The following is a 24,365-nucleotide window of genomic DNA, read 5'->3' as shown; positions in this document are numbered from 1 at the left end:
ATAAATAAATAAATTAGATTTTACACTTTTTTCAAGGTGAGTTACATTCAAGCACACTAGGTATTTCCCTGTACCTGGAGGGCTCACAATCAAATTTTATATCTGAGGCAATGGAGGGTTAGTGACTTGTCCAAGATCACAAAAGGCAGCAATGAGATTTAAATCAGGTATCCCTTGATGTCAAACCCAGTACTCTAGACCAGTGTTCTTCAACTTTTTGACACCTATGGACCGGCGGAAATAAAATAATTATTTTGTGGATCGGCACCGATCCATGGACCAGCAGTTGAATAACACTGGGCTAAGTCGTGCCCATCTCCACCCAATCTCCGCATCAGACCCCGCCCCCATAATAGTACTAATTGTAACACCATTTTTTCCATCCATTTTTTATATATACACGCATACAATATAATCGTATTAACAACACATAATGATTAACCACAAAATTAAAATACACAAAGCACTGTATGTTTTTCAACATTCATTCCTACTAGAAAACAGATAACCCCATGCAAATGCAGGACCAAAAACTAAAAGTACTAATATTCACAAACAAACCCTTGCAAATGCAGGACCAAAAACTAAAAGTACTAATATTCACAAACAAACCCTTGCAAATGCAGGACCAAAAACTAAGGGCCTGTTTTACAAAGCCATGCTAGCGGCTGCCGTGCGGCAAGAGCCATGAAGCCCTTTAAATCTCTATGGGCTTCGGTGCCATTACCACGCTGCAGTCACTAGAGCGGCTTTGTAAAACAGGCTCTAAAAGTACTAATATTCACAAACAAACCCTAAGATGCAAGACTTTGCAAGCGGTACAACCCCCCAGAGAAAAACAAACAAATGCATTTCTTCCTGAACAGACAGGACAGATAATTAGGGCAGATGTAAAATCACTAAATAAAAAAATAAATAAAAAATTTCCCCTACCATTGTTGTCTCTCTCCCTCCATGTGCCTTTTGGCCTGCCCCCCGGTGTTAGCTTCAGGCCGGTCCATGGTCCGATCAATGCGGCCTCTTCGGGCCAGCTCCCTGAGTGCTGCATTGCACAAAGCTGTTGGAAGCGGCTCCTCATGCGCATCCCACACCTCATCTGGAAGCCTTTTCTATGACGTTGCAACATCACAGAGAAGTCTTCCGGTAAGGCGCAGGCTGCAGGTAGGAGCCTTTTCCCACAGCTTTGTGCAATGCCGCACTCATGGAGCTGGCCCGAAGATGCCGCATTGATTGTACCGAGGACCAGCGGCTACAGAACAATCTCTTGGGCCCGATTGAGGTGCCGGCCCTCTGGACCGGCAGAAATTTCTGCGGACCAGCACCGATCCACGGTTTAAGAAAACTGCTCTAAACTACTCCTCCATTCCCTCCCAAGGATAGGGAGCTTAGTGGTCTGCAAAAGAACACGTCCCCCAAAAGGGATGATGAAAAGGAGCTTGGAAAGCCTGACTGAAAATCACTGTTAACCAGCTAAGTTTCTGCTCCATCCTAACTGCCCATAAATGAAATGGTTTTGGCATGGGCAGTAAGAAAGGATATTCAACAGTACCTGGAAGGCAGGCGGGTTGGCCTAGTGTGTGATTTGGAAGATGATTTTTATGTGGTATCAGGAGTGTAGCTAAGGGGAGGGCCTTGGGTTTAGGCCCTCTCCAGCACCCTTTTTACCTTTGCTGGCGGGAATGCCAAGCCCTGTTAGCCAAAGAAATACAGTGGTACCTCGGTTTACGAGTGCACCGGTTTGCGAGTGTTTTGCAAGACGAACAAAACATTCGCAAAATCGGCGCCTCGGAAACCGAGCGCGCTTCGATTTGCAAGCGCCCCCCCTGCGAACCGGCACCCTCCCCCCGCGATCCGGCACCTCCCCCCCCGCCATCGGGCACCCCTCCCCGCCGCGACCTGAGGTCCCCCCAACACACCCGAACCCTCTTCTTACTTTTCTGTAGCCTCCGCAGCGGCACCGGCACCAGCATGTCCTGTGCTTGGTGCCGGTGTCTGAAGATCTGCTTCCTGTGCAAGGCCTGAGAGTTCACGTCGAACTCTTGGTGATTTGGAATGTACTATATGGCCCTCCTTGTGAAAAGTATGTGGTCCCGACATAATTGCAGAGCTGCCCTAACCATTAGGCAAGATTAGGTGGTTGCCTCAGGTATTAATTTCTAGAAGGGCAGAAAAATGCTTCTGCAAAGTAAAACTTGTTAAGTCCCGAGAGCCAAACTCGAAAAACATCAGTGCATACTTTTACCTGCAAAACAGGTTTAATATTTCAAAGCATGATGTCCAATTGTGCATTTTTATAGAACTGTTGTATGATGATCATAATTGTAGAGTTTAATTATTGGAATCATGGAAAAAGGAGTTGACTTAGGGATCTGCAAATTAACTGAGGTTCAACTTGTGGACCTAACCCACTTGAACCAGCTGAACATAATTCTCCTAAAATAAGTGCCTCTTCTCCAGATGCAGTCCTAAGAGGTTTTGGTGTCTCTCAGACTTCTCCACTAATGGGTAACCAGAGGATGAAGTTTTGAACATCCTCCCCAAAGAAAGAGCATTAAGCACTAATTAATAGTACAGAAAATAATAGTACATAAGAACATAAGAATTCCCACTGCTGGGTCAGACCAGTGGTCCATCATGCCCAGCAGTCTGCTCATACAGCAGCCCCCAGGTCAAAGACCAGTGCTCTATATGAGTCCAGCCTCATCTGCGTACGTTCCAGTTTAGCAGGAACTTGTCCAACTTTGTCTTGAATCCCTGGAGGGTGTTTTCCCTTATAACTGACTCTGGAAGAGCGTTCCAGTTTTCTACCACTCTCTGGGTGAAGAAGAACTTCCTTACGTTTGTAAGGAATCTATCCCCTTTCAACTTTAGAGAGTGCCCTCTCATTCCCCCTACCTTGGAGAGGGTGAACAATCTGTCTTTACCTGCTAATTCAGTATTTTGAATGTTTTGATCATGTCCCTTCTCAGTCTCCTATTTTCAAGGGAGCAGAGGCCCATTTTCTCCAATCTCTCACTGTACGGCAACTCCTCCAGCCCCTTAACCATTTTAGTCGCTCTTCTCTGGACCCTTTCGAGTAGTACCATGTCCTTCTTCATGTATGGCGACCAGTGCTGGACGCAGTACTCCAGGTGAGGGAGCACCATGGTCCAGTACAGCAGCATGATAACGTTCTCCGATCTGTTCGTGATCCCCTTCTTAATCATTCTTAGCATTCTGTTTTCCAGTAATGGGTAGACTTGCACGGTCTGTGTCTGTATATGGCCGTTTGGTTGAGGATGGGCTGAGGAGGGCTTCAATGGCTGGGATGATGTAGATGGACTGGAGTGAGCTTTGCTGGACTTCAGTGTTTGGAACCTAAGCACAGTACCAGGCAGAGCTTTGGATTCTTGCCCAGAAATAGCAAAGAAGAAGAAAAATTTTTTTTAAAAAATTGAATCAAGTTGGGCAGACTGGATGGACCATTTGGGTCTTTATCTGTCATCATCTACTATGCTACTATGTCAGATGTCTAGGAGCCAAGTTCAGGTTCTAAATTTGCATTCATTTCACTGAATACTGCGCCAAAGCAGTGGGACAAAAATGTAATCATTCTTATTATTTGAATTTTATGTTCTCAAATAAACCTACTTTTGTTATTACTTTTACTTAATGAAACAATAAAAGGAACAGAATGTATAAATGTAAGAATGGGAATTCCTCATCACATTGTTCCACTTCTGATGCTAGCTTTCTCTTCTGCTTTTATGGCCACTGGTGGTAGTGTGTGAGATAGAACAGGTGCATGTCATCTGGGAGTCTGCCTAGCATATTCACCAATGCACAGTCACATGCTGCAACTCTTTAATGTTATTTATGTTCATTCAAAGGCTCCTTGCAAAAATAAAAGTCTGTTCTAATGATGTATTTGCCCTACTGACCCTATTCCTTATAGATATGTGCAATGCAGAACGGATTAAATTACTTTATGTGCAACATAAATGTTCATTGTAGTCAGATAATGATACAAATGTGTGCAATGAGCTTAAATATATATGCCTTGTCAAAATATTGACTGGATTCTACCTTTGATTCCCAACCATTACCTCCTGCAGAACAGGATATTGAATCTTCACACTGTTTCTATATTGCTCACTTGTTGCTATTCTACAGCTCTGAAATTACCAATAAAGCTTTCTCAGGGACAAGAAGCATCTATAGAATTAATCTGCCCCCTCCTTTTATGTTCTAGGAAAGTTGTGTCTCTTGAAGCCTTCAGATCGATTTAACTTTTTGCAAAGAGCACAATGACTTTCAATGAAATGGATTAGTCTACCACATTTTAGTTCTGTGACAATGAATGTAGTTGGAGGTCATCATGCTATACATGAATGAATCTGGTGATCACGTTTACACTGAGCATACAAAAACTAGTGAAATAGAAATGCAGTGCAGAATGTTTGCCCAAAACTGCTAAATTCAATAGGCAGAGAAAAGTTTGAAGAACTTTTTTTTCACAGATTTTTGGCTCACACTATTGTGTCTGCGGATTGTTCATCCCTTCCAATAGTTCCAGGAAATTAAATTCTTGGAGCACAGATATGCTATTTGCAAATTGTGCAAGCCAACTCACATGCAAGCTTTTACTAGTTTTTATACCATGCATTTGCCCAAAGCTTAAATCCGAGACTTGGCTGTATAATTTTCGTATCACAGCACTGTGAAAATTAATCTGAGCAATCAACTGAATTTTGCTCCAAAGTAATCAGTTTGCACCACAGGCAAGAATGTAAATACAATATATATTTACATCTACCTATGTATTCACTGATATAGTTGTAAGATGTCTAAACAAATTTCAAATGCATTAATTTATCTCCCCCGCCCCTTTAAAAAAAAGTAGTGTGGTTTTTAGTGCCAGCTGCGGCATAAGAACATAAGAATTGCTGCTGCTGGGTCAGACCAGTGGTCCATCGTGCCCAGAAGTGGCGGTGTGCCCTAACTGAGTCCAGCATTACCTGCGTATTTTCTGGTTCAGCAGGAACTTGTCGAACTTTGTCTTGAATCCCTGAAGGGTGTTTTCCCCTATAACAGGAATTCTATCAGTGTCAAGAGCTGTTACTGCCGCAGCCAGTGCTAAAAACCACGCTATGATTTTGTAAAAAGGGGGGGAGGGTTTACATTACTTTAGTTTACATTAATTTAGTATGTTTGCACTATTCTTCTCCCTAGTGAGAATGGGGAGGAGGGGAGGTTTTAGTAAATTATTTTCAACATCGTACTATGAAGAAAGATTATTAATGTCATTTTATTTGTATATTACGTTGATATATTATGCATTGAAGAAGTAATTTTATTAACTTCTGTTTAACATTAAGGAATGAATTCTGCATATTAAGCCTAAAAAATATCTGCCAAAAAAATGCCTAAGCACTATTCTATAAACAGCTGATGGATAACCAGAGGATGAAGTTTTTAGCATCCTCCCCCCAAGAAAGAGCAGGATTGATTCCTGCAAAACACTACCGCATTTTGAGGTAAGCCTTTTTTTCCCATGTTAAGTGCAGGTTAGTGCTTAACGTGGTTTAGTAAGAGGGCCCCCAAATACAGTCTGAAAATATTTAGGGCCTATACCATGCAGTGACTTACAAAATGCAACCAGGGAAAAATATGATCAAACCTAGTACTATTCACTTATAATCTAATCATAAGGTGGGAAAAAAAATTGATACTTTTGAATTATGGTGTTGAAAAAGAGTACTGCAAATAATTGGTATTGCAGGAGATCAAACCTAAGTTTTCCTTGGAAGCTCAAATGGTAAGACTTCAACTTTCATATTTCGGACACATACAAAGAGAAACATCATTAGAGAAAAACATTATTCTTGGCATAGCTGAAGATCAAGGCAAAAGAGGAAGACTAGCAACATGATGGATTGACGCAATAACAGCTATGAATGTCACTCTATCAACAATTAGCCACCTGACTGAAGACTGAATACAGTTGAAGGCAACTATCCACAGGGTCGCCATGAGTCAACAGTGACTCAATGACACTTAACAACAACAAATGTATGTGTACTTCAACACAGTGCTGCTCTTTTCTTTTTATACAGCAGTGTCACCAAATCTTTTACGTGGAGGATAGCTCATCGAATAGGGCCAAAGAACCACAGGGCTGCCTGTTCTACAAACTGCCTAGCTTTAAGGGGGTGGAAAGGTGGCCAGGATCTGCTCTTGGAACTGAATTTGCAATGCGGATAAGGCCTGAATGTTTTTGGATATACCGTAATAATAATAATAATTTATTTTCTTATATACCGCTCTACCAACAATTCTGGGCGGTTCACAACAGAAAACTGGAACATTTCAGTTAAAAAATACAATTTCCAAAACACACAAAGCATTAAATATAACATCAGTTAAAAAACAGCATCAAATAAGAATCAATAAAAATACATAGCCTGATAAAAACCACACTTTGAAATGTGAATAAGAATCAGCATTATTATTTATCAAATAAATGAGTTTTCAATAGTTTCCTAAATGTAAGGTAAGAAGAGGCTTGAGCGATCAATGGGCTCATCCATGAGTTCATCTTCCCCGCCTGATATTCCAATGTCCTGTCAAAAAAAGTCTTATAACAACAGGCCCTAGGTAGGGAAGATGAACATACCTGAATTTCTGGTACATTTTTTGGAAATGAACAATTTCAGATAAACTACCAGATAAGAGGGTAATAAACCAAAAAGAGCCTTATAACAGATACACCCAAACTTGAAAAGCACCCTGGGCCCAAAAGACAGCCAGGGCAATTTGACATAAAAAGAAGAAACATGATCACATTTTCTGAGGCCAAAGATCAGGCGAACTACAGTATTCTGAACGAAACAATCTTAGGGCTCCTTTTACGAAGCTGCGTTAGGGCATTAACGCGTGGAATAGCGTGCGCTACATTGCTGCGTGTGGTAGACGCTAACACCCGCATTGAGCTGGCGTTAGTTTTAGCCACGTAGCGTGCAGTAATATCCTGCGTGCGCTAAAAACGCTAGCGCACCTTAGTAAAAGGAGCCCTTAATGATAGTAAAAGGCTCAGGACTGGTTTCAAAAGACAGCATGGATAAAATATTATTTATCATACAAATATGAAAAGGAAGATGCATTGTGACCCAAGCCCATCCTTGCCACATTAGAAATATGATACAAATGCTGACTGCAGAGAAAACATTCCTATACTGGTCACACTTATTAATCAGGTTCAGCACACAGAGAAGGAACCTATCATTTGGACTGTAACCACAGTGTTGAATTCCTCACTGATGATGCAAACTCTTAACAAAGACAAGCTGATTAAGCAGGAAGACACCCTGATGTCACCCACACATTCTAATCAGCACCAGCTCAGTGGATGTTTGATCTCCAATATCAGATCAGCCTCCCATATCACCTCTTCAATCTGCTGGACCTACATCAGTAATAGGAAAAATGTGATGTGGGAGGCAGGTCTAATAGTAGGAGTACTCAAGCACCAAATGTAATATCCACTGATGAATTTGTCCTTTTGATGTGAACACCCTGTGCTGAACAGGAAAATCATAATTAGTTGTGCACGCGCACACACATACACACACACACACAGAATTAAGAGTACAATCACATATGTAAAATGCAAGTTGCGCAGTTTATGACAGAGCAGCTTTAAAACATGCTAAATTAGCAAAATGAACAGCAGTTAACTACAGGGAGCAAGGCCACACATCAAAAGGTTTAATTAAGACTGTGCACATCATGGTGGTTTATTGCATAACTGACAAAGGTCTCCACATAAAAACCATGTGACACAGTCTAGTGCTTTACCAGACCGCACCTTGCTTGTGAATGGCTTCCTGCCAAAAGCAAACATGTTTGGGTATGTTCAATCATTCCTCACAGGTTCTCGGTTAGAATTCCCAGTGCTAGAACTTTTTCATTATTGTATTGTGTAATTAGAAGATATAATTTCATGGGTGGTTCTAACTTTGCTTATAACTGGATTAGTTGGGGTTTGTTTGTTTTTTTTTTAAACCAATGAAACATGGCTTTAAAAAGCTGAACCCACACTGAATGTCAGCTGTTTTTTATTTATTTTTATTTACAGGTTTCTTCAGCAGGTTTATTTTTGTTGTTATGAATTTTATAGTTTGGGAAAACGTTGAATATCTGCAGTGGCAGGTGATGACCTGAGTGGGGGTTTAGTTTGCACAAAGAGAGAGGAGTATGTCAGTGGTGCAGAGAGTGGAGAGAGGAGGCTGGTTGTTGGGGGGTGGCCATCACATAGCTCTGCTGGTTTGCATGTGCTTGAGGTTGGTGGGACAGTGCTTACTATGCTATCTTTTTTCATATAATATCTGAGAGTGTGGCACAAGGTTAGAGCTACAGCCTCAGCACCCTGAGGTTGTGGGTTCAAGCCCACACTGCTCCTTTTGACCCTGGATGGGTTGCCTGATCCCCCACGTATGTTAGATTGTGAGCCTGCTAGGACATGTACACTTCTCCCTCAATATTTGCAGGGGTTAGGGGCAGAGCTGGCCTGCAAATATTAAAAAAACACGAATAATATTCGGGCCGTTCTGACCCACCCCCTATTTCCCCAGGAATTAAAGCTGTATTCCGGACCTTCCCCGCCTCCCTTCCGCTTTCCACCGGAATCCCTTAAGCCTTACCTGGTGGTCTAGTGGGTTTTTGGGGCAGGAGCGATCTTCCTACGCTCCTGCCCCATGCAGGAAATGGCTGCCGTGAGCTCCCATAGTCTCTCAAGCGATCTACATGGGGCAGGAGCGTAGGAAGATCGCTCCTGCCCTGAAAACTCGCTAGACCACCAGCTAAGGCTTAAGGGATTCCGGGGGAAAGCGGGAGGGAGGCAGGGAAGGTCTGGAATACTGCCTTAATTTAAAAATTTTTAAAAATAAAATAAAATTGCAAATAACTGAATCTGCGGATGCTGAAACCACGGATTTGGAGGGAGAAGTGTAAACTGTTCTGAGCTCCCCTGGGAGAACAGTATAGAAAACTGAATAAATAAAGCTGGTCCTGAATTTCAAGCTAGATACAGAGAAACAACCTTGTTGCACTCGTAAGGCAACTGAAAATTAATTCTCATAGAACATTTACTGCACTTTCACAAATCCAAATCAGTGGCCCTTGGTGGGAGGACTGAGATGGCCCCCCTCAGGTCTTTTCCTCTGCCACGTCCCATCTTGCTAATGCAACTTCCTGTAGGAGGGATGTGGCAGAGAAAAGGTCCTAGCTGGTCAGAGGGGCAGCCTTTAGCGCCATCTCTGATGCTGTAGCCGTGGAGGACCCAGTGGGCAGGTAAATAGCTGAGCGTGGGGGGTGGGGAAGTGCCAGATCTCAGCGCATGGAAGTGAGGTTTCAGCTGCAGACGGCCCTGGGCATTTTACCAGGCTCACTCAATGGTAGCTACGCCCCGCTTAGGGTTACCATATGGCTCCTGAAAAGAGGACAGATTGAAATATTTGGGTTTTACTTCTATCAAAAGCAATGGAAGTAAGGAGGATGGATAGAGTCATCTAGTTTTTACTTCCATTGAAAGTCATGGAAGCAAATCCCAGATCCGTCCTCCTTTTTCTGGAGCCATATGATGACCCTACCCTTAATCCAGATCTATATGTGTTGTTAATTCTTTCTTCAGCTCTACTGCTCAGTTAGAAAAAAAAAATGTAGTAATATAAAATATCTGAAAACAAACATAAAGCAAAAGCTGAAATTAAGCCTCATTTTTGAACACAGGCCTAGTATTTACCATTTCTTTGCCAGATGGAAATCCACACGTCTCTTCTACCCTCCCCCAGGAACATTTTTACACTTGAAAACAAAAGCAAAAGATGTACCCAAAGGGCCCTGATGCATTTTATTATTATTATTATTATTACCTAAGGCGATTGCTCTGCACCCCCCCCCCCCCCGCAACAGTCTCCGGGCCCCCTCCCCGGTTTTCATTTGAGAAGCCTCGTCTCCGCGACGGGTGCTATAATAACCACAGGGGTAGCTCGCGCTGCCCCCCTCCCGCCACCCCTCTGGGCAGGTTGGAGTCTCGCGCCCCGGCGCTCTGTTTATGGTCGTTTTTTTTTTTTTTCTTCCTTCCCGCTGTGTTTCCAGCAGCCGGCTTAGCTAGCTACCTCATTTGCGCCCGGCCGGTCACCGTGCCCGCGCGCGGAGTGTCTGAGAGCCGTTGGCTGCGCTGAACCGTTTGGGCTTTTTTTTAATTTTTTTTGTTTCCCTCCCCCCTCTCTCTCTCTCTCAGTAACAGCTTTTACATTCTGCCTCAATTCCCTTTTTTTTTTTTTTTTACTCCGAATCTAATCACACTCGCGGGCGCGCGCGCGCACACATATATACAATTTTACTTTTTTTTTTCCCTCTCTCTCTCTCTCTGCTGCTTGGACTTGGTCTCTGGGTTTCCCCCAACCCCCACCCCAGGTTATAACCGAATATTGCAGCTGGTGTGTGGGTTTTTTTTTTAAACTTTTGACGTAAACATCGAAGGTGGAGGGGGAGGAGGAGGAGGAGGCGGTGGGGGTTGGGGGGCTGGATTGTGCTTGCTCTGGGAGGACAGCGCACTGAGCCACTATTTCAAAAGGTAAGCCGCCCGCTGTTCACTTGGAGATCCTTAAAACAACAGCAACAAGCATCATAATAATAATAAACGCTGGGGGGGAGGGGAGGCGGGCACGCCGGCCTCGGTTATTGCGCGCGGGGGGGGGGGGTGAACGTTCAGCCTGGGGGTGTTGTGAAGCCACCGTGGTGGTGGTGGGGGATGGGCGATGTGAGGTACAGATTTTGAATTCCTGCTTCGTTCTCTTTCCCGGCCGCTTCGCATTATTGAAGCACTCCCCCCCCCTCCTCACCTCCCTTTAAAGCGCGTCTTTAACCCTTTAAATGACGTGACGGTGTTTTGGTTGTCGAAACTACGGCTTGTGTGTGCAGGGCCGATGTGGTGCAGGTTAGAAATGTTAAGGAGAGGGAGTCCCCCCCCTCCAGGCCTACTGGTAGGGGGGGGGGGTTGGAATCTAGGCCCGAGTTGCATCCCCCCCCTGCCCTACTCGCGCGGGGTTCACGTGGAAAGTGAATGGGCTGTGGGGGGAGGGGAAGAGATGTTTTGCAGCAAATGGCAACGCGGAGCCTCCGGCCAGCTCCCGTTCTCGGACTTTCAGAACAATTGGGTCGGGGGGGGGGGGTGGCGGGGGGACTCGCGTGCTTTTGCTGACCCAGATATACTGGAGATAGTGGGGGTGGGGGAGGAGATCGACCTCATCTTCCGCTCACATAGTACCGGTGGCTTTTCCTTCCCCCCCCCCTGCAGTCCCACTTCATTGTGGCTTCCTGTGAACTCCAGGAAGCAGCACCTTGTTGTTTTGCGCGTGTACCTCGCTATTGAAAGCGTGCGCACAACTCGGAGGGTGCGTGGCTTGCGCTGCTAGGCCCTGCGTGCACGTTGGGTGTTTAAAAGGAAAACCTGCTCTCTTTGACGTGAAGTGCTGTTAACCGGCCCTGTTTTAGAGACGACTCTTCTAAGTTGTAGATCGGTGGTCTCAAACTCAAACCTCTTGGCAGGGCCACGTTTTGGATTTGGAGGTACTTGGAGGGCCTCAGAAAAAAAAAAAAATAGTTAATGTTTTGTTAAAGATATGGCAATTTTGCTTAAGGTAAAACTCTTTATAGTTTATAAATCTTTCCTTTTGGCTAAGTCTTAATAATAATATTGTCATTTAAATAGTTAAAGAGACATATGATCAAGAAGCTGTTTTATTTTACTTTTGTGATTATGCTAAACATACCGAGGACCTCAAAATAGTACCTGGCGGGCCGCTTGTTTGAGACCACTGTTGTAGAAATAACTGGTTCTGGTGAGCTAAGGCCACACTAAATAACAGAAAAGATGCACCTACAGAGTTGTGTTTTTCTTCTGTGCAAATGTATCAGGATGTTAAGTAGTGTGTACTGGTTGTTGTTTTTTTTTTTTTCAGTTAAAATTAGAACTTTTGTCAAAGATGTAAATAAAGTTTGTGTTGTGCATGTAGCTATGTAGATAATATATGTCTGTGGCCTTTTAACATTCTAGCTGGGTTTACCCAATGTTAAAAAAGGGGTTGCCTAATATTATCTCACATACACTGGTGCTTGTGTCATCAAATGCGCTCTCTGAAGAGTTATCACATGTAGATGGATTGACTATAGAACACAAAACATGATCAGCATAATGTCAACCGGTGGTTGTGGATAAAACCAACTCATAATGAGCAATTGTATAATGGCGTGGGTCAAACAATCCAATTGTGTACTTTAGTTTATCCCAGGACAAGCAGGCAGCATATTCTCACATATGGGTGACGTCACCGACGGAGCCCAGCAGCGGACAGCCTCAAAAGCAAACTTGCTTGAAGATCTCGAGCTTTCAAGTGCTGCACCACGCATGCGCGCGTGCCTTCCCGCCCGAACTAGGGGGTGCATCTCCTGTGAAGATCCTCACTTAATCGTTTTCCGCGGAGCTGAGAAGACTTGTTTTCCTGGCTCTGCAGCATTTGCCTTCTCATTACCACGGCTGAATTTATTTTGGTCGCTGTGCTTCGGATTTATTCCCTTTTCTTTCTTTTCTTCTTAGTAATAATTAAAAATAAAAATAATACTATTTTGTTTCGTCCAGTTCAGAGGGCTTAGGCCTAGGCCCTCTCTTCTTTTTCTGATACGGACTTTCTTTTTTCTATGTCCCGGCCTGTGACCGGGTTTAAGCGTTGCTACCAGTGCGGCAGGATGATCTCTATCTCCGACCCTCATAGTCGGTGTATGGTCTGTTTGGGTGACAGTCATCGTCCAGAGGATTGTGTTCGCTGTCTGATGCTCCAGCCTCGTGCTTTTCGCCGCCACTGTGACAGATTTATTCAACTCTTCAATATGGAGCCTGAAAAGCCCTCGGCCCTGACTATCTTGACGCCTTTGGGACCAAAGGCCTCGACATCGGGGGCAGCCTCGGGCGGTAAGACCTCGCCCACGACACCTGCTTCGGCCTCGAAGACCTCAGTGTCCTTGGCCTCGAAGGCCTCCTTGGTTCCATCCTCGAAGCCTGCGTCTGGGGGTAAGTCTCCTGTTTCCTTTCCAGGTACCATGTCCAAGAAGTCTCCAGAGTCTCTTTCCATACTACCCGGGGCTCCGGGTGTGACTCTATCTTCGAGACCTTCTGCAAAACATGCCTCCAAGTCTCGGGAATACTCTAAATCGAGGTCGCCCTCCTTGGAGCGCATGAGAGCACCTACAACACCAAATCCTTTGGTCTCGGTGCCAATGTTTGAAGACATGCTCAAGTCCATCTTGACTACCCAAATTTTGTCCATTGTGGCTCAGTTGGTCCCATCCTCGACTTTGCCTCAGGTGGATCAGCCTGAGCAGCAGCCTGAGATCCTGGTGCACCATCCATGGGGCAGGTCTCGCAAGAGAATTTCTTCCTCGGAATCCTCGCCGGATCTTCCCTCGAGATCCTCTTTGCCTCGTCCTGAAGCATCGGTCGAGGACATCGAAACACCTTGCTTCGAAGAGCTCGAGGCATTCGGAGGTCTCTTCGAGGCAACTCCCTCGCTCTGAGCCAAAGGTTGCTTCCTCTTCTTTGTCTTCGAGGCATTCGAGGTCGAGGACCCCTTCCTTGAGGTCTTTGCTTCGGGATCCCTCTCCTCCAGCTTCGAGGCATTCTACTCCTCGGACCCCGAGGACGTCCCCCTCGAGCAGTCTAAAGAGAAAGCATTCCTTCACTCCCCCACAAACCGGGAGTGGAGCTTCTTCAGTGACAGTGCGGGTGGAGTCGGAACCGGTGTCGCAGTACTCCCGTATGACTTCACCCTCCTATTCCGTGGCTCCTCGTTCCAGATCTGCTTCTCCTGAGGAAGCTTCTTCCAAATCATCTTCTTTTGCCAAGTTTGTCTATGACATGGGGCAAGCTCTTCATCTGGACTTGCACTCAGATTCCAAATATACCCTGGAATACTTAGCTGACATGGAACTCCCGCATCCTCCTAAGGAGACTTTGAGGTTACCCATGACACCAGTGCTCAAGCAGACCTTCATCCGCAATATGGAAACACCTTATTTGGTCACGGCTATTCCATCAAAGCTGGAGTCACGATATTGCACTGTCCCCTGTAAGGGCTTTGAAAAGTCGCAACTCTCCCACCAATCTTTGGTGGTTGAGTCCTCCCTCAAGAAAGCTCATCCATCTAAGGTTTCTGCAACTGTCCCTCCTGGTCGTGAAGGACGTACAATGGACAAATTTGGTCGTAGATTATATCAAAATTCTATGATGGCGAACAGGATCTTAAACTACAATTATGTTTTTACGTCATACTTCAACCATTTTTTGAAGATGTTGCCATCGTTTTATCCAGACCTGTCCAAACACCGTCTGTCTGAATTTAAGCAAATCCTCCAAACTCTTTCCCAGTTGAGGCTTTTCATGTTTCAGGCATCTTATGATGCCTTTGAGCTTTCTTCGAGGGTGTCAGCTTTTGCAGTTGCCATGCGTTGCCTTGCCTGGCTCCGCATAGTCTACATGGACCCTAATTTGCAGGACCGTCTCGCCAACTTGCCTTGTCAGGGGAATGAGTTGTTCGACGACTCCATTGAAGCTGCCACCAAGAGACTCTCTGAGCATGAGCGCTCTTTTGCTTCCCTGCTCAGGTCCAAGCCCAAACCGTCTACTGCCCGGGCTTATAAACAACCGGCTCGTCGTTATCCTATGAAGACGACTCCTGCCTTTTCTAGGCCTCCTCCTCGACGTCCTCAACAGCATCAACGTCCTCAGAAACCTCAGGCACCTGCTGCCACCAAACCGGCTCCGTCTTTTTGACGTTCCGGTCTTGAGCATTCCATCCTCCCTGCAAAATTCTCCTCTGCCCATTGGAGCTCGTCTCTCCCTGTTTTCATCACGTGGGGAAAGTATCACATCGGACCTCTGAGTGCTAACAACTATCCGCGAGGGATACTCTGCGCCTGATTCAGGTGCCCCCAGATCACCCGCCAAGAGAGTGTCTTTCCAGGTCCTCGCAACTCCCCCTTCTTCTTCAGGAGGCTCGGGCACTTCTTCGCCTTCGAGCGGTGGAGGAGATTCCTCCTTCCCAGCACAATCTGGGATTCTACTCCAGGTATTTCCTGGTACCCAAGAAGACGGGGGATTTGCGACCCATTCTGGATCTTCGAGCCCTCAACAAATTTCTAGTCAAAGAGAAGTTTCACATGCTCTCGCTCCCGACCTTGTACTCCCTCATGGATCAGGGGGATTGGATGTGCTCACTGGATCTCAAAGAGGCTTATACTCATATCCCTGTTCATCCACACTCTCGCAAATATCTCAGATTCAAGGTGGGGGATCTACATCTCCAATACAGAGTTCTTCCTTTCGGCCTGGCAGGCTCCCCCAGAATGTTCATCAAGTGTCTGGTTGTGGTGGCTGCGGCTCTGCGCTCTCGAGGTCTTCAGGTGTTTCCCTACCTCGACAATTGGCTTATAAAAAGCCCCTCTTCTTCAGGAGGTTATTGCAGCGACCCATCATACTATTGCCTTTCTTCAAAGTCTGGGATTTCATATCAACTTTCCCAAATCTCAGTTGGTTCCAGTACAGTCCCTCCAATTTATTGGCGCGACTCTGGATTCTGTCAGCATGAGGGCGTTCCTTCCACTGAATCGTCAAGAAACCCTATTTCGACTCTGCCGGCAAGTGTATTCTCTTCCGACCCTCTCTGCCCATCAGATGATGGTCCTGCTTGGTCACATGGAGTCGACGGTTCATGTGACCCCTCTTGCCAGGCTTCACCTTCGCATCCCTCAGTTGACCCTGGCGTCTCAATGGCAACAAGCTCTGGACTCGCCTTCTCGCCGTATAAAGGTGACTCCTTTTGTTGAAGAATTCTCTCCGCTGGTGGATGCTCTCTTCCAATCTTTCCAGAGGTTTGCGGTTTCACGATCTTCCTCATCAGAAAGTGCTCACGACAGATTCGTCAACCTATGCGTGGGGAGCTCACGTAGATGGTCTCTGTACGCAAGGATTGTGGACGTCCGCAGACCGTCGATGTCATATCAATCTGTTGGAACTCAGAGCGATTTTCCTTGCCCTCAAAGCTTTTCATCATCTTCTTCACGACCAAGTAGTGCTTGTTCGGACAGACAATGAAGTGGCCATGTATTATGTCAACAAACAGGGAGGGACGGGATCTCATTCCCTTTGTCAGGAAGCTCTCCGGTTGTGGCAGTGGGCGATTTCTCACAACATCTTTCTCAGAGCTGTCTATATCCAGGGTCAACAGAATTGTCTAGCAGACAAATTGAGTCGTCCGCTGCAACCTCACGAATGGACACTCAATTCCTCCACGCTTTGCCAGGTGTTTGTTCGGTGGGGGACGCCTCAGATAGACCTGTTTGCGTCGCCCAGCAACTTCAAACTCCCTCTGTTTTGCTCCCGCATTTTCTCGCCTCGTCGTCTCGAGGCGGATGCCTTTCTTCTGGACTGGAGGGATCAGTTTCTTTATGCCTTCCCTCCGTTTCCTCTGATTCTCAAGACTCTTGTCAAGCTGAAGGCGGAACATGCCACTATGATTCTGATAACTCCTCGGTGGCCCAGACAACCGTGGTACTCCCTTCTACTTCAACTCAGTGTCAGAGAGCCTCTACTTCTACCAGTTTTTCCTTCTCTGCTCACTCAGAGTCAAGGGTCCTTGCTTCATCCCAACCTGCAGTCTCTACACTTGACAGCTTGGTACCTTTCTACGTAACAGATCCTTCTCAATTTTCTCGGTCTGTTCAAGATGTTTTCCTTGCTTCGAGGAAGCCGTCCACTCGTCAATGTTACGGCCTGAAGTGGACTAGATTTTCTGCTTGGTGTTCCACTCGTCAGCTTCATCCGATGTCTTCCTCCTTAGCATCAGTTCTGGACTATTTGCTTCACTTGTCTCAATCGGGCCTTCAATCTACATCTATACGAGTCCATCTCAGTGCTATTGCTGCTTTTCATCAGCCTCTGGATGGGAAACCTCTCTCTGCGCATCCCATGGTTTTCCGATTTATGAAGGGTCTTTTTAATCTTCATCCGCCTCTTAAACCGCCGCCTGTGGTTTGGGATCTTAATGTTGTTCTGGCTCAACTGATGAAACCTCCATTTGAACCTATTGACCAGGCTCACCTCAAGTACCTTACTTGGAAAGCTGTATTCTTCATTGCCCTCACGTCTGCGCGACGGGTCAGTGAGCTGCAAGCGTTGGTTTTGGACCCACCTTTTATGGTTTTTCATCATGATAAGGTGGTCCTTCGTACACATCCTAAATTCTTATCTAAAGTTGTTTCAGAATTTCACCTTAACCAATCTGTTGTTCTGCCGGTCTTTTTTCCAAAGCCGCATTCTCATCCTGGAGAGGCGGCACTTCATACTTTAGACTGCAAACGTGCCTTGGCGTTCTATCTTCAACGCACTCAACCTCACAGAAAATCTCCTCAACTCTTCATCTCTTTTGATCCGAATAGGTTGGGGCGCCCTATCTCGAAGCGTACCATCTCCAACTGGATGGCTGCTTGCATCTCTTTCTGCTATGCTCAGGCTGGTCTTCCTCTGCAGGGTCGAGTGATGGGCCACAAAGTTCAAGCTATGGCGGCGTCTAAAGCTTTCCTCAGATCAACTCCTATTGAGGAAATCTGCAAGGCTGCCACTTGGTCCTCGGTTCATACTTTCACCTCTCATTACTGTCTGGATACTTTGTCCAGGAAGGATGGCCATTTTGGCCAATCTGTTTTGCAAAATCTTTTTTCTTAATTGCCAACTCTCCCTCCATCCCTTTATACTTAGCTTGGAGGTTACCCATGTTTGAGAATATGCTGCCTGCTTGTCCTGGGATAAAGCACAGTTACTTACCGTAACAGTTGTTATCCAGGGACAGCAGGCAGATATTCTCACAACCCTCCCACCTCCCCTGGTTGGCTTCTTGGCTTGGTATCTGAACTGAGGATCTTCACAGGAGATGCGCCCCCTAGTTCGGGCGGGAAGGCACGCGCGCATGCGCGGTGCAGCACTCGAAAGCTCGAGATCTTCAAGCAAGTTTGCTTTCAAGGCTGTCCGCTGTGGGGCTCCGTCGGTGACGTCACCCATGTGTGAGAATATCTGCCTGCTGTCCCTGGATAACAATTGTTACGGTAAGTAACTGTGCTTTATGTACTATGGTATCTGGCAGCCTTCAAATGGTTTCTTTAAGGTGTGATCTGTGTCTAAAATGCTCCTAATGAAGATATTACATGTGCTGAAACATATTGGACATAGGTTTTAATATCTGAACTTTATAAAACAATTGGACATCTTTTGGTGTTCCATATTTTTATTGGTCTTAAAGAAAAATAAACAATAACAATATGAAGTACTAGTCTTTAAGCCCGTTACATTAACGGGTGCTAGAATAGATGTCTGTCTGTCTGTGTTTCTTTATTTCTCTCTCCTTGGCCGCTGTCTGTATCCTTATGTCTCTCCTTGGCCCTCTTCTGTCTTCCCCTCCCCAGAGCAAAGCTGTCTGTCCCCAGCACACCTCCCCCCAAAGCAGCCCCCTTTCCCTATCTCTCCATGGCCCCTTCTGCCTCCCCCAAGCACACCCCTCCCCCCAAAGCAGCCCCCTTTCCCTGTCTCTCCATGGCCCCTTCTGTCTTCCCCCCCAGAGCAAAGCTGTTTGCCCCAAGCACACCCCTCCCCCCAAAGCAGCCCCCTTTCCCTCTACCGCTGACTCTCTCTCTGGCCCCCTTTCTCTGTCTTTCTGTCCCTCTCCCTGCCCCTGTGTCTTTCTGTCTCCCTCCCTCCCGCTGTCTGTCTGTCATTTTTCCCCATTTCCCTGTGCAGCAGCATTTCCATCCCACTTCCCTATGCAGCAGCAACAGCATTTCCCTCCTATCCCCCCCTTTCCTGTGCAGAAGCAGTAGCAGCATTTTCCCCCACCCCCCTTTCCCTTCTCTTCCCTGCTCCGTTCGGCCCCTCCCCCTTTTTTTACTGCCATTGTCCTGTTCGATCTGGCCTGCTCCTGACCCTCCCACCGCCGACAAACCTCGAGGCTCCAGCCGCGTAGGCAGCACTTTAAACACGCTGCTTCGTGGCCTTCTACTGCCGATTTCCTCTGCCGCGTCTGTTTCCGATGATGTCATCAGAGACGCGGCAGAGGAAATCGGCAGTAGAAGGGCGCGAAGCAGCGTGTTTATAGTGCTGCTTACGCCGCTGGAGCCGGGAGGTTTGTGGAGGGTCAACGGCCGGAGCGGGGCTGCTGTCCACCACTTGGTTGCTGCCTACGCCGCTGGAGCCGGGAGGTTTGGAGAGAGCACAGTCGCGCGCACGCGCCTCTGCAAGCGCTGTGAGGTGTCAATTAGAATGTTGCCACAGAAGCACACCTCACGGCGCCAGAACTCACGAATTTCTGAGAGCGCATGTGCGCTCTAGCGTTTTATTATTATTGATTAAGTATGACATTGTATAGAAACAAGTCTAGTTGCAATTGGACATTTTCATACACACCACTGTGTAAAGGTTGATCTTTAAATAAAAATTGTAGTCACTGGTTGCCATCGAGCACCTGATATCTGCTGCAGCCATTCATTGCCTCCTTTATTTATTTATTTATTTATTTATTTATTTATTTATTTATTTATTCCTGAATAACTGAAATAGAAGCACACCAGTGACTTCCTCACCAAGAAGTGGCTTGTACAGGAAAAACATAGCTTCTGAATGGTTATAGTTCATTATAGGATTTAAGTCTGGTATTCCAATTTAGGGGTAAACTGTGGTAAGTAAGCAGTAGCACATGCTTATCACAGGTCATAAAGGCACTACCATGGGACATGCTCAAGCATCTCGTGGTAGTTCTGGGATTGACCTGTGCTAAAAAGTAGAAAATATTTTTTTCTTTTACAATCCCACTTTATTCCGGGACCAGTGGGTTCTATGCATCTCTGACCGCCAGGCACTGTAGAAAGCTTCAAATGATTGATGCCATAACACCCGTCCCTCTGCTAGCATATCCTGGAGCATGCCCAGTAGAATCCAGTTTTTGCTTTCTTCATGCCATGCCTGTAGAAGCTTATTATATCCCAGGACAAGCAGGCAGCTTATTCTCACATATGGGTGACGTCATCAGCGTAGCCTGGATGCGGAAGCTCGCAAGCAGACTTGCTTGAAGAAACTCGAAGTTTCGAGTCGACCGCACTGCGCATGCGCGAGTGCCTTCCTGCCCAGCGTAGGGTGCATCTTCTCAATTTTCCGCGGAGCCGAGAAGCCCGTCTTTGACTCTCTGCGTTACTTCGTTACTTCGTGCCTTCTGAACCGCGGTTTGTATTTTTTTCTTCACGAATCGCTGATGTTCCTTTATTTCTAGCTAAAAAAAAAAAAAATTTTTTTTCAATCTTCCGTCCATTTGCCGGGGCAGGCCACTCGGCCGCATCCCAAGGGCTTCGATCTTGCAGCGGCTATTTTTCCTCCTATGTCCTGGCCTGTAACGGGCTTCAAGAAGTATAGCCAGTGCCAGTGTGCGATTGCTCTTACGGACCCACACTGTCTGTGCCTCAAGTGCCTTGAGCCGCAACATCACCCGAAGTCGTGCGAGCGCTGTGCTACTCTTCAACCTTGAGCTCTTAAACGTCATCACCTTTTGGTGGAGAAGCTGTTCGGGATGGATTCTTCCTCCGATCCCTTGACATTGAAGACGCCCTTGACCTCACCTTCGGCCGAGACTCCTCCTGCTTCTACTGCTTCCACTTCGAGCCTCATCAGACCTTCGTCGTTTTCAGCGGCTCTCTCTTCGATGACACCTGCTGTATCTTCCCCTATTTCCTCAGGTCAGATAGCTCAGCAGAAGGTTCCAGCGGTGGTGCTTAAAGTACCCAAGACTTCCAAGTTGAAGCACATTTACACTGCCTCGGTGGAACCTCCAGCCAAAGCAGGTGGTCCGGTTTCAGACGCAGACCATGTTGGAGAAGCAATTCATTCAGTCCCTTACTAATATGGGACCGAAGCTTCTTCCTCTCATCCAGCCTGGGCATTCAGCAGACTCCTGGTATCCAAAAAATCACTGTAGGGGTAATAAACTCAACTAATTTGTCGTTGAGTGACTAAAGATTCAACTGCAAATCATAAAAAGTCACTCCATTAAGGTCAAACTGAATACAACCAAATTTAATTTGTTTGTATATCTGGTAGAACTCTGCTCAGAGACATGAAGGCTGTGTGTGCTGCTTCACCACCCAATCATCGCAGTGTTCAATGGTAATACACACCACTATACATGGTAGTTCATTATTTGATCACTAGCTACTCAAGCTACAGGAAACATCTCTTAATCACTTAAGATTGTATAAAGTGACTGAAACTTAGCTTGGACTGGTTTCTGGTTCTGACATGCCACGTATTGGTACTGCATCAGGGAACCGACACAAGCTTTAAATACAACTCAAACTGGAGGTGAAGTCTCACTCAAATTATACACAGTTATACTCTCTCCAATCAGTTCTTATTTCTTCTTGCTATTCCTTAATGGAGTGACTTTTTTATGGTTTGTGGTCTGGTATCCAAGCACGTGAAGCAAGGAGCAGAATCTGCAAGTACCTCGGCAGGAATCCTCACACTCTATACAAGGAGCAGAGTCTTTGGAAGTGCATCGAGGTTCCTCCATCAAGCCTCTGGAGCTTTGCTCTACAGCCTCCAGTCCTATCCATTCTTTGGTGGCATTGGCTGCTTCTGTCTCCGAAGCAAAGTCTCCTCGATCTTCCAGACCTGCTTCCAAGCATCGTTCTCGCCGACAATTGAGGCCTTCATCGAGGCATACTTCCAGGCATAGTTCTTCTTCTAAAGATCGTCCCTCTTCAACTAAGCCTCGCTCTACTCCTACTTCGACTCCTTGCTCGAAGTCTCCACTTCCGAACCTCGAGAATACAGTGGTTTCGATTGCTTCGTCCAAGTCTCCATATTCTTTGATGCCTTTTTTCCTGCCGAAGTTTCATCTTTGACCCAGGCTGCCTCGACGTCCTCAAGTCCTTCTCGAGGCAAAGCATTGGCAGATCAGCTATCTTTCTCATCTTTTCTTCGTCAGATGGCTTTTGGCTTGGATCTTCAATTAGATGCTGGTTCCAAATACTATTAAGGAGTACCTCAAAGTCATGCATCTCCCTCAACCTCTAACAGAGTCTCTTAAGCTTCCTCTTCACAAGCTTTTGTCTCAGACTTTTGGTCGATGCCTGGAGACCCCTTATATCATACTGGCTGTTCCAGGCAAATTGGACTCTAGGTATAAAACTGTACATCGCAAAGGGTTTGACAACTCACAGTTATCTCATCAGTCCCTGTTAGTCGAGTCCTCCTTGAAGAGGTCCCATCCTTCCAAGGTTTATGCCACCGTTCCTCCTGGAAGGGAAGGGAAAACTGGACAAATTCGGACGTCGCATCTATCAAAATGCCATGATGTCCTCTAAAGTCCTCAATTATAATTTTCATTTTATTACTTATTTTGAGTTCCTCATTTCTCTATTACCAAAATTCTTGACTTATTTGGATACTCAAAAGCACTTTGAATTTCAAGAAGTCTTTGCTTCTTTATCACAACTCCGCTTACATCTCCTCCAGTCATCTTACGATGCCTTTAAGTTATCTGCCCGGGCAGCTGCTTGCTCTGTAGCCATGTGTCGCCTTACCTGGCTTTGTACCATTGACATGAACCCTAATCTTCAGGATCGTTTATCTAATATTCCTTGTGCGGGCAATGACTTCTTTGATGAATCTATCGAGGCAGCTACCAAGAAATTGTCTGAACATGAAAAATCTTTTGCTTCTATTGTCAGACCTAAGCCAAATCCAGCTCCTGCCAAACCTACACGCCCTGTTCCTATCTGTCAATGGCGTTTTGCTCCTAGGATGGCTCCTTACAATCGCCCTCCTCTTAAAAAACAGCAGTCTCAGAAGCAACAAAAACCTCAACTTTCTGCTGCACCTAAGGCTACTCAGCCTTTTTGACTGTTTAAAACAGAGCATAACCACTACCGTTCTGACTCTGACTTCTCTTCCCCCTATAGGAGGTCGTCTCCATCATTTTTACCACCGATGGATGACTATTACATCCGACCTCTGGGTGCTCACCATCATCAGGGAAGGATACTCTCTTCATTTCACTCAGGTTCCACCAGAGCTTCCTCCAAGAGAGTATCCTTCCAGTCCTTCCCAGACCGCCCTCCTTCTTCAGGAAGCTCATGCTCTGCTTCGTCTCCATGCCATCGAACCAGTTCCTTTGAAACAGCAGACCAGGGAGTTTTACTTTCTTGTTCCGAAGAAGACGGGCGATCTGCGACCCATTTTGGATTTCAGGGCTCTCAACAAATTTCTAGTCAAAGAAAAGTTTTGAATGTTCTCCCTGGCATCCCTTTATCCCCTTCTCGAGCAGAACGACTGGTTATGCTCTCTGGATCTCAAGGAGGCCTACACTCATATCCCCATTCATCCGGCCTCCCATCAGTACCTCAGATTTCGGGTGGGGAATCTGCATTATCAATACAGAGTACTACCTTTCGGCCTGGCCTCGTCTCCCCAAGTGCCTGGTAGTGGTAGCAGCAGCTCTAAGGAATCATGGTTTTCAGGTGTTTCCCTACCTCGACGACTGGCTCATCAAGGATTCCACGTCTCAAGGGGTTATTGTAGCGACCCAACAGACTACCTGGTTCCTACAAAGTTTGGAATTCGAGATCAATTTTCCCAAATCTCAGCTTCACCCCTCACAGACTCTACAATTCATTGGAGCTGTTCTGGACACTGTCCAACTCAGAGCATTCCTTCCACAGCAACGTTTGAAAGCTCTACTTCAACTCTGTCATACAGTGTCTTCCTGATCTTCCATCTCAGTGAGACACATGATGGTACTCAGCAGCAGGGAGCCATACCTTCTACCAGTTTTTCCTTCTCTGCTTACACAGAGTCAGGGATCTCTGCTTCATCCCAACCTGCAGTCTCTACACCTGACAGCTTGGTACCTCTCAACATAACCCCTCTTCAGTTTTCTTAATCTGTAAGAGACGTTTTAGAGCAGGGGTGTCAAAGTCCCTCCTCGAGGGCCGGAATCCAGTCGGGTTTTCTGGATTTCCCCAATGAATATACATTGAAAGCAGTGCATGCAAATAGATCTCATGCAGATTCATTGGGGAAATCCTGAAAACCCGACTGGATTCTGGCCCTCGAGGACCGACTTTGACACCTGTGTTTTAGAGGCTTCTAGAAAGCTCACCACTAGACAATGCTATCACCAAAAATGGACTAGATTTTTTACATGGTGTTTTTCTCATCATAAGGAGTCTCAGCA

The 24,365-nt window shown here is 46.1% G+C and overlaps 1 protein-coding gene and 1 long non-coding RNA gene across 8 annotated transcripts in view; one reads left to right on the top strand and one right to left on the bottom strand.

The window, feature by feature from the left end:
• The window catches only part of LOC117366553, a 30,768-nt gene extending 20,845 nt beyond the window's left edge, over positions 1-9,923 (bottom strand). Inside the window, exon 1 of the long non-coding RNA XR_004540608.1 lies at positions 9,782-9,923. This is a non-coding gene — a long non-coding RNA (uncharacterized LOC117366553). The remainder of the gene's footprint in view (positions 1-9,781) is intronic.
• A 605-nt stretch (positions 9,924-10,528) lies between these two features.
• Positions 10,529-24,365, top strand: part of TBL1XR1 (TBL1X receptor 1) — a 226,475-nt gene continuing 212,638 nt past the window's right edge. For 3 of the 7 annotated variants that reach the window (XM_033958026.1, XM_033958028.1, XM_033958032.1), the window contains exon 1: positions 10,529-10,618. The gene's annotated coding sequence lies outside the window, so the exon portion shown is untranslated. Of the gene's footprint in view, positions 10,619-11,613; positions 11,685-24,365 lie in introns of those variants that run through there. The other 4 variants (XM_033958031.1, XM_033958029.1, XM_033958027.1 and 1 more) reach the window with 4 other exon arrangements.

Source organism: Geotrypetes seraphini, chromosome 9 (assembly GCF_902459505.1).
Source record: "Geotrypetes seraphini chromosome 9, aGeoSer1.1, whole genome shotgun sequence".
Lineage (NCBI taxonomy): Eukaryota > Metazoa > Chordata > Amphibia > Gymnophiona > Dermophiidae > Geotrypetes > Geotrypetes seraphini.
The sequence above is the reverse complement of the archived record's forward strand: the minus strand, read 5'-3'. Positions and strand labels throughout refer to the sequence as shown.